Raw genomic sequence first — 10,966 nt, 5'->3', positions numbered from 1 at the left:
TTCACTAGTGTCTGAAACACTTTGGGTGTAAGGCCCATTCGGTTTCCTGAATGGTGTGTCGACTGAGAAAATCCACTTCCCAGTTCAGTACACCTGGGACAAACACTGCCGACAATGCTGGGAGATGAAGTTCTGCCCATCTTAGTATGGGAGTCACTTCATCCATCAATCTTTTGCTGTGAGTTCCTCGTTGATGATTGAGGTACGCTACTGCTGTCGCATTGTCTGAGCAAATCTGGACCGGTCTTCCTTGCAGACTGTCCTTTGCCTGAACTAGAGCCATATAAATGGCCCTTATTTCCAACAGATTTATTGGCAGGCGACTTTCCCTTGCGGTCCATTTTCCCTGGAACCAAAGGCTTCCGAGTACCGCCCCCCAGCCTTACAGACTGGCATCTGTTGTCAGGACTTGCCATTCTTTTATCCAAAAGGGTCTCCCCTTGTTTAAATGGTCTGTCTGTAGCCACCACGCTAGAGACCTTTACCTTTTTACGTTTACTGGAAACTTTATCATCATCTTCTTTTTTATCGTCTGATGATTTCCGTTCCATTTGGTCAGAATAAGGTGCTGCAGTGGTCTGGAGTGGAATTGTGCATATTCCACCATGTCGAAGGTTGATACCATCAGACCTAACAGTCGATTTGCTGCATGGACTGACATTGTCTGGGCGTGCAACGCTTCCTGAGCCATGACCTGCACCTTGACTATCTTTTTCTCTGGTAAGAGAACTTTCTGTAGGTCTGAATCCAATATGGCCCCCAAATGAACCATCCGCTGTGACGGATTCAGAGACGACTTTTCCCAATTTATGAGCCACCCGTGTCTCTGTAAACAAACTATTGTCTGTTGAAGATGGCTCAAAAGTAAATCCTGCGAACGTGCTAGGATTAACAGGTCATCGAGGTATGGGAATATTCTTATCCTCTGTTTGCGCAGAAAAGCTGCCATAACCACCATAATTTTGGTAAACACCCTGGGTGCTGTTGCTAGCCAGAAGGGCAAAGCTTGGAACTGAAAATGTTCCCGGAGGATGGCAAACCTGAGGTAACACTGATGAGACAGTGCTATAGGCACATGTAGGTAAGCATCCCGTACATCCAGAGATACCATGTAATCTCCCGGTTCCATAGCCAACATTATGGAACGTAACGTCTCCATGTGGAACCTTGGAATCCAAATGTAATTGTTCAACATTTTCAGATTGAGATTTGGTCGAAATGACCCATTTGGCTTATGGATAAGAAATAGATTGGAGTAAAACCCCTGTCCCCTCTGTGATGGCGGTACTGGGACAATCACACCTGACTGCAGTAATTTTTGGACTGCTTCTTGCAGGGCATTGGCCTAGGACTCTATACGAGATGGGCTGGTGCAAAAAAATCTTTGAGGAGGCTGCCTTCTGAATGGGAACCCATATCCCTGAGATACCACCTTCTGCACCCAAGCATCTGTTGTTGACTGTTGCCATATGTGTGCAAAATGAAGGAGTCGGCCCCCAACCCTGGAATCCTCCAGGCGGAGGCCCGTCTCTTCAGGCTGATGGTTTCTGTTCAGGCTTGGAAGCTGGCTTTTTACTACCCCACTGCTTCCTACCCCTGGTTTTGAACTGGGGTTGCTTAGACTCCTCTTTAGCTTTCGCTTTGCCAACTAGGCGGGATCGCTAGTGTACACAACCGCAGCATCTAAGCTGCGACCGAGTACCCTCGTGGTAGCGTCTGAGACGGAAGTGAGGTCATTCAGTTCATGGACGGGAGACGCACGGAAACTGGTCATGAACTCGGAGGGGCGGCCAGGAGAGCGTCTGAATCCCCCTGTTGACTTAAACTCTAAGGATCGCGGACCTCTATCTAGTCCTGGCGCCTATGATCCCTAGAGCGTAGCACTGTCGCACTCGAGATGTTCGGCGCATCAATACACTGTTTGTAGTCTCCACCAATACAGTGTAGCTGTGTCCGGACCCCTCCAGTAAGAGGAAATCCATAGACTTACCTTCCCCCCATGCTCCGGCCACAGCCTGGTTACGTCTGCTGGACCTGCTAGAACATCTGACACAGACTCCCGTCGAGACAGCACTGTACCGCGAAGGTAAGCGTTGTTGCAACCCGGTGGGGAGTTGTTGCAGTGACTCTTTCCAGTATGCGTTTAAGACACTGTTAAGAAAAGTCGCTCAAAAAACATAGTAAGTCTATAAAAATAACATAATAAAAGCTTCAGGCTGCTTTATTCACAGCAGCCCTGTGACCATGGTCCGGCTTCCTGCCGCACCAAGCAAAAAACTGATTTGACTGAGTCAGTGGGCGGGACTATATGGGGAAGCCCCGATGCATCCTGGGAGGCCAGAAAGCTTGTGACCGTGTTGGTGCCATTTCCGCTGTCGTTCAACCATATCCCAATGTTATCCTGTGGATAATCCTGTGGACCCAGCCAGAGAAATACTAATATGATTACAGTAAATATACAGACCCCATATTCTAGTGACCATAGAAAAATGCAGGGATAATTTCCAGTTGACAACAGTACAATACAGAGTCTATAGTATGATGACTAAAGCACAATTATAGAGCTGAATACATACTGTAGTGGCTGCAAAAATCTCATGCAATAATGCATAAAAGGGATGGCTCCTCTCCGAAGTCTCTTGGCTGTCAGGTGTACACTCTGAGGAAAGCAACCAGATGGGAGCAGGGGCAGAGTGGATGGCAACTAGAAGGAGAGGGCTAAATGAGGATGACAACTGGTTGGAGAGGGATCAGTGAGGATGGCAAAAAGACGAGAGGGGATGGGGAGGTTTCAGTGAGGATGATAACCAGACTAGGAGGGATAGGGGGCTTCAGTGAGGACTACAACAAGGGAAATATTCTTCACATGAAGAGAAGTATTAGAACACGAGGACATGGACTGAAACAGGAGGGAGGTAAGTTCTGGGGAAATTTGAGGAAAAATGACTTCACAGAAAGGTTAGTGGACAAGTGGAATAGCCTCCCATCAGAGGTGGTACAGGCTAAGACAGTAGAGCAATTTAAGTATGCACGAGATAGACATAAGGATATCCTTACAAAGAGTGAGTTAAAAATATGGCAAAAAAAGGGGCAGACTAGATGGGCCAAGTGGTTCTTATCTGCCGTCAAATTCCTTGTTTCTATGTTTGGGGGGGCAGTTATAATGGGAATGAGACAGTGGAGGATAAGTTATCATGGCAATAAAATATGTATGATTGTGCAGTATGCTCATTCTGGGAAAGCCCACAGGTTATAATTGAAACACATAAAGGGGCTGATTCTGAATTACAGGCGAAGTGTCTGGAGTTGTTGGCATTCGCGGAAGCCAGATTTACTACCTTATGCCAATATGGGAATCTGTTCACCTAATGTGTGGTTTGTGCATCTGCTAGCAGAAACCTGTGCTTCCCATTGATTTTATGATAGCCACCTCAACTGCCATCATTAGTATTGGCACCAGCACCAACCCTATGCTAGGTGCAAGGGGTAAATCAGAAGCAGGCTCTCCTTCCCCATACACACAAATCTGAATCACACAGAGCTTTTGTCACACACCCACGACACTCACATAAAACTCCCATGACACTCTTACAAGTCAGAGTGTTTACATGCAATTGCATTGCCGCTGCCCAGCTCATGCCCAGAACATATTTCACAGAAAGACAAATCTGGCCATGTTACGCCCATACACAAAAATAAGAATTTACTTACCGATAATTCTATTTCTCATAGTCCGTAGTGGATGCTGGGGACTCCGAAAGGACCATGGGGAATAGCGGCTCCGCAGGAGACTGGGCACAAAAGTAAAAAGCTTTAGGACTACCTGGTGTGCACTGGCTCCTCCCCCTATGACCCTCCTCCAAGCCTCAGTTAGGATACTGTGCCCGGACGAGCGTACACAATAAGGAAGGATTTTGAATCCCGGGTAAGACTCATACCAGCCACACCAATCACACCGTACAACTTGTGATCTGAACCCAGTTAACAGCATGATAACAGAAGGAGCCTCTGAAAAGATAGCTCACAACAACAATAACCCGATTTTTGTAACAATAACTATGTACAAGTAATGCAGACAATCCGCACTTGGGATGGGCGCCCAGCATCCACTACGGACTATGAGAAATAGAATTATCGGTAAGTAAATTCTTATTTTCTCTAACGTCCTAGTGGATGCTGGGGACTCCGAAAGGACCATGGGGATTATACCAAAGCTCCCAAACGGGCGGGAGAGTGCGGATGACTCTGCAGCACCGAATGAGAGAACTCCAGGTCCTCCTCAGCCAGGGTATCAAATTTGTAGAATTTAGCAAACGTGTTTGCCCCTGACCAAGTAGCTGCTCGGCAAAGTTGTAAAGCCGAGACCCCTCGGGCAGCCGCCCAAGATGAGCCCACTTTCCGTGTGGAATGGGCTTTTACAGATTTTGGCTGTGGCAGGCCTGCCACAGAATGTGCAAGCTGAATTGTACTACAAATCCAACGAGCAATCGTCTGCTTAGAAGCAGGAGCACCCAGCTTGTTGGGTGCATACAGGATAAACAGCGAATCAGATTTTCTGACTCCAGCCGTCCTGGAAACATATATTTTCAGGGCCCTGACTACGTCCAGTAACTTGGAATCCTCCAAGTCCCTAGTAGCCGCAGGCACCACAATAGGCTGGTTTAAGTGAAATGCTGAAACCACCTTAGGGAGAAATTGAGGACGAGTCCTCAATTCTGCCCTGTCCGTATGAAAAATTAGGTAAGGGCTTTTATAGGATAAAGCCGCCAATTCTGAGACACGCCTGGCTGAAGCCAGGGCTAACAGCATTACCACTTTCCATGTGAGATATTTTAAGTCCACAGTGGTGAGTGGTTCAAACCAATGTGATTTTAGGAATCCCAAAACTACATTGAGATCCCAAGGTGCCACTGGAGGCACAAAAGGAGGCTGTATATGCAGTATTCCCTTGACAAACGTCTGAACTTCAGGAACAGAAGCTAGTTCTTTTTGGAAGAATATTGACAGGGCCGAAATTTGAACCTTAATGGACCCTAATTTGAGGCCCATAGACAGTCCTGTTTGCAGGAAATGCAGGAATCGACCCAGTTGAAATTCCTCTGTAGGGGCCTTCCTGGCCTCGCACCACGCAACATATTTACGCCAAATACGGTGATAATGTTGTACGGTTACATCCTTCCTGGCATTGATCAGGGTAGGGATGACTTCATCCGGAATGCCTTTTTCCTTCAGGATCCGGCGTTCAACCGCCATGCCGTCAAACGCAGCCGCGGTAAGTCTTGGAACAGACATGGTCCCTGCTGGAGCAGGTCCTTTCTTAGAGGTAGAGGCCACGGGTCTTCCGTGAGCATCTCTTGAATATCCGGGTACCAAGTCCTTCTTGGCCAATCCGGAGCCACGAGTATAGTCTTTACTCCTCTCCTTCTTATGATTCTCAGTACTTTTGGTATGAGAGGAAGAGGAGGGAACACATACACTGACTGGTACACCCACGGTGTTACCAGAGCGTCCACAGCTATTGCCTGAGGGTCCTGGCGCAATATCTGTCCAGTTTTTTGTTGAGGCGGGACGCCATCATGTCCACCTTTGGTTTTTCCCAACGGTTCACAATCATGTGGAAGACTTCTGGGTGAAGTCCCCACTCCCCCGGGTGAAGATCGTGTCTGCTGAGGAAGTCTGCTTCCCAGTTGTCCACTCCCGGAATGAACACTGCTGACAGTGCTATCACATGATTTTCCGCCCAGCGAAGAATCCTTGCCACTTCCATCATTGCCCTCCTGCTTCTTGTGCCGCCCTGTCTGTTTACGTGGGCGACTGCCGTGATGTTGTCCGACTGGATCAACACCGGCTGACCCTGAAGCAGAGGTCTTGCCTGACTTAGGGCATTGTAAATGGCCCTTAGTTCCAGGATATTTATGTGAAGTGACGTTTCCATGCTTGACCACAAGCCCTGGAAATTTCTTCCCTGTGTGACTGCTCCCCAGCCTCTCAGGCTGGCATCCGTGGTCACCAGGACCCAATCCTGAATGCCGAATCTGCGGCCCTCTAGGAGATGAGCACTCTGTAACCACCACAGGAGAGACACCCTTGTCCTTGGAGACAGGGTTATCCGCTGATGCATTTGAAGATGCGATCCGGACCATTTGTCCAGCAGATCCCACTGAAAGGTTCTTGCGTGGAATCTGCCGAATGGAATCGCTTCGTAAGAAGCCACCATCTTTCCCAGGACCCTTGTGCATTGATGTACTGACACTTGGCCTGGTCTTAGGAGGTTCCTGACTAGGTCGGATAACTCCCTGGCTTTCTCTTCCGGGAGAAACACCTTTTTCTGTACTGTGTCCAGAATCATCCCTAGGAACAGCAGACGTGTCGTCGGAATCAGCTGCGATTTTGGAATATTTAGAATCCATCCGTGCTGTCGTAGTACTACTTGAGATAGTGCTACTCCGACCTCTAACTGTTCTCTGGACCTTGCCCTTATCAGGAGATCGTCCAAGTAAGGGATAATTAAGACGCCTTTTCTTCGAAGAAGAATCATCATTTCGGCCATTACCTTGGTAAAGACCCGGGGTGCCGTGGACAATCCAAACGGCAGCGTCTGAAACTGATAATGACAGTTCTGTACCACAAACCTGAGGTACCCTTGGTGAGAAGGGCAAATTGGGACATGGAGGTAAGCATCTTTGATGTCCAACGACACCATATAGTCCCCTTCTTCCAGGTTCGCTATCACTGCTCTGAGTGACTCCATCTTGAACTTGAACCTTTTTATGTAAGTGTTCAAGGATTTCAGATTTAAAATGGGTCTCACCGAGCCGTCCGGCTTCGGTACCACAAACAGCGTGGAATAATACCCCTTTCCCTGTTGTAGGAGGGGTACCTTGATTATCACCTGCTGGGAATACAGCTTGTGAATGGCTTCCAATACCGCCTCCCTGTCGGGGGGAGACGTTGGTAAAGCAGACTTCAGGAACCGGCGAGGGGGAGACGTCTCAAATTCCAATTTGTACCCCTGAGATTCTACCTGCAGGATCCAGGGGTCCACTTGCGAGTGAGCCCACTGCGCGCTGAAATTCTTGAGACGGGCCCCCACCGTGCCTGAGACCGCTTGTAAGGCCCCAGCGTCATGCTGAGGACTTGGCAGAAGCGGGGGAGGGCTTCTGTTCGTGGGAAGAGGCTGTGCTGCAGTCTTTTTCCCCTTCCTCTGCCCCGGGGCAGATATGAGTGGCCTTTTGCCCGCTTGCCCTTATGGGGACGAAAGGACTGAGCCTGAAAAGACGGTATCTTTTTCTGCTGCGAGGTGACTTGGGGTAAAAAGGTGGATTTCCCAGCCGTTGCCGTGGCCACCAGGTCCGATAGACCGACCCCAAATAACTCCTCCCCTTTATACGGCAATACTTCCATATGCCGTTTGGAATCCGCATCCCCTGACCACTGTCGCGTCCATAATCCTCTTCTGGCAGAAATGGACATCGCACTTACTCTTGATGCCAGAGTGCAAATATCCCTCTGTGCATCTCGCATATATAGAAATGCATCCTTTAAATGCTCTATAGTCAATAATATATTGTCCCTGTCCAGGGTATCAATATTTTCAGTCAGGGAATCCGACCAAGCCACCCCAGCACTGCACATCCAGGCAGAGGCGATTGCTAGTCGCAGTATAATACCAGTATGTGTGTATATACTTTTAAGGATATTTTCCAGCTTCCTATCAGCTGGTTCCTTGAGGGCGGCCGTATCAGGAGACGGTAACGCCACTTGTTTTGATAAGCGTGTGAGCGCCTTATCTACCCTAGGGGGTGTTTCCCAACGCGCCCTAACCTCTGGCGGGAAAGGGTATAATGCCAATAACTTTTTAGAAATTAGCAGTTTTTTATCGGAGGAAACCCACGCTTCATCACACACCTCATTTAATTCATCTGATTCGGGAAAAACTACGGGTAGTTTTTTCACACCCCACATAATACCCTTTTTTGTGGTACTTGTAGTATCAGAAATGTTCAAAACCTCCTTCATTGCCGTGATCATGTAACGTGTGGCCCTACTGGAAAATACGTTTGTTTCCTCACCGTCGACACTGGAGTCAGTGTCCGTGTCTGTGTCTGTATCGACCTGAGGTAACGGGCGCTTTAGAGCCCCTGACTGTGTTTGAGACGCCTGTACAGGTATTAACTGATTTGCCGGCTGTCTCATGTCGTCAACAGTATTTTGTAAAGTGCTGACACTATCACGTAATTCTTTCCATAAGACCATCCAGTCAGGTGTCGACTCCCTAGGGGGTGACATCACTAACACAGGCAATTGCTCCGCCTCCACACCATTTTCCTCCTCATACATGTCGACACAACGTACCGACACACAGCACACACACAGGGAATGCTCTGATAGAGGACAGGACCCCACTAGCCCTTTGGGGAGACAGAGGGAGAGTTTGCCAGCACACACCAGAGCGCTATATATATACAGGGATAACCTTATATAAGTGTTACTCCCTGTTATAGCTGCTGTATTTATATATTAGCTGCCAATAGTGCCCCCCCTCTCTGTTTTACCCTGTTCTGTAGTGCAGGACTGCAGGGGAGAGTCAGGGAGCCGTCCTTCCAGCGGAGCTGTGAAAGAAAATGGCGCTTGTGTGCTGAGGAGAAAGGCTCCGCCCCCTTCACGGCGGCCTTTTCTCCCGCTTTTTTCAGGAAAACTGGCAGGGGTTAAATGCATCCATATAGCCCAGGAGCTATATGGATGCATTTCTTTAGCCATATAAGGTTTTTACAGTGTTTTATTGCGTCTCAGGGGAGACAGAGGGAGAGTTTGCCAGCACACACCAGAGCGCTATATATATATACAGGGATAACCTTATATAAGTGTTTTTCCCTAATATAGCTGCTGTATATATTAATATGCCAATTTAGTGCCCCCCCCCCCTCTCTTGTGTTACCCTGTTTCTGTAGTGCAGGACTGCAGGGGAGAGTCAGGGAGCCTTCCTCCAACGGAGCTGTGAGGAAAAAATGGTGCCAGTGTGCTGAGGAGATAGGCTCCGCCCCCTTTTCGGCGGACTTTCTCCCGCTTTTTTATGTAAAAATTGGCAGGGGTTAAATGCATCCATATAGCCCAGGAGCTATATGTGATGTATTTTTTGCCAAAAAAGGTGTTTTCATTGCGTCTCAGGGCGCCCCCCCCCAGCGCCCTGCACCCTCAGTGACCGGAGTGTGAAGTGTGCTGAGAGCAATGGCGCACAGCTGCAGTGCTGTGCGCTACCTTATTGAAGACAGGACGTCTTCTGCCGCCGATTTTCCGGACCTCTTCAGTTTTCTGGCTCTGTAAGGGGGCCGGCGGCGCGGCTCTGGGACCCATCCATGGCTGGGCCTGTGATTGTCCCTCTGGAGCTAATGTCCAGTAGCCTAAGAAGCCCAATCCACTCTGCACGCAGGTGAGTTCGCTTCTTCTCCCCTTAGTCCCTCGGTGCAGTGAGCCTGTTGCCAGCAGGTCTCACTGAAACTAAAAAACCTACTTTAAACTTTTACACTAAGCAGCTCAGGAGAGCCCCTTAGCCTGCACCCGTCTCGTTCGGGCACAAAAATCTAACTGAGGCTTGGAGGAGGGTCATAGGGGGAGGAGCCAGTGCACACCAGGTAGTCCTAAAGCTTTTTACTTTTGTGCCCAGTCTCCTGCGGAGCCGCTATTCCCCGTGGTCCTTTCGGAGTCCCCAGCATCCACTAGGACGTTAGAGAAATATGTGTGCATGTACTTCTGCACCTGTGCTGTACGCAAAGACTTACCATTTGTATCCATACTAAGAGATCTGTCTGACTCAGAATCACCAATGAGTCACTATATACATATTAATGTTCAGCATGTATTATGGGTGAAAGGTATAGGCAGCAAATGAGGGATTATGTAAGAGTGTTGTGAATTATGTTGTCATGTATGTTTTTTCCTGAAATGTTACCTGGTGATTTATCAGGAGATTGTACAGGAAGCCTGTCTATGGCAGTGTATCCTTTCACCTTCCCCCTCTTCTATCTGTGACAGGAATTTCCTATCAGTTAGGGATGGCCATTGGAGTGGTAACCATCGATGGTTGCAAATTATGTAATGGATGACCATTGATGGTTTCCACAACCGATGGTCATCCCATTTCTTTCACTGGTTGGCCAATCAGAAACACAGGGGTGGGGTTTCATAGGTGTTGAGGGGCGATGCTATGTTCCATGTCCTGGCACTGTTTAAAAAAAACAAAAAACATTTATACATCACCCATAATACATCGATGATTGATGCCTATCCCTACTATCAGTTGAAAGCAGCTTTACAGGAAAAAAGCATAGCACTCATCATTACCGTACACTTCCCTACATTACATTGGTCAGGTTTCATTATTTCACCATAGACTCAGTGGCACCTACATGATAGAGGGTAGCTAGAAATAGGGCATTGGGGGCCCCAACACATCCCATACAGCCCACTTGGGGACTTACATACAGCCAATCACAGGGTACATAATAATAGCTTACCATCCCATCGGAGAGACGGGACAGCGTGGGAACCTTAGTGGGAAATAGTGACCTTTTTTTTAACAAAATGTGTTTGTTGCTGTGACTGACATCTTTCAGATTTCCAGAGGATTGCAATTATTGGAGAGTGGTCAGCAAGGATTGCAATCAGATAGGTGAGGGGTCACAAGGATGGCAATCAGACAGGAAAAAGGCAATCAGACAGGACACGTGGCAATGATGATGGCTCCCAGATGGAGAGGGGACAAAGAGTATGGCTATCAGATAAGAAAAGGGGCAATCATAGGGATGCCCCTATCATGGGAGAGGGGGCAAAGAGTATGGCTATCAGATAAGAAATAGATGGGAGAGGGGGCAAAGTGTATGGCTATCAGATAAGAAAAGGGGCAATAATACAGGAGATGAGTCAATGAGCATGGCAACTAGACAAGTGTCAGGTCAATGAGGACACA

The sequence above is a fragment of the Pseudophryne corroboree genome, chromosome 5, assembly GCF_028390025.1.
Source record: "Pseudophryne corroboree isolate aPseCor3 chromosome 5, aPseCor3.hap2, whole genome shotgun sequence".
NCBI lineage: Eukaryota > Metazoa > Chordata > Amphibia > Anura > Myobatrachidae > Pseudophryne > Pseudophryne corroboree.
The sequence above is the reverse complement of the archived record's forward strand: the minus strand, read 5'-3'. Positions refer to the sequence as shown.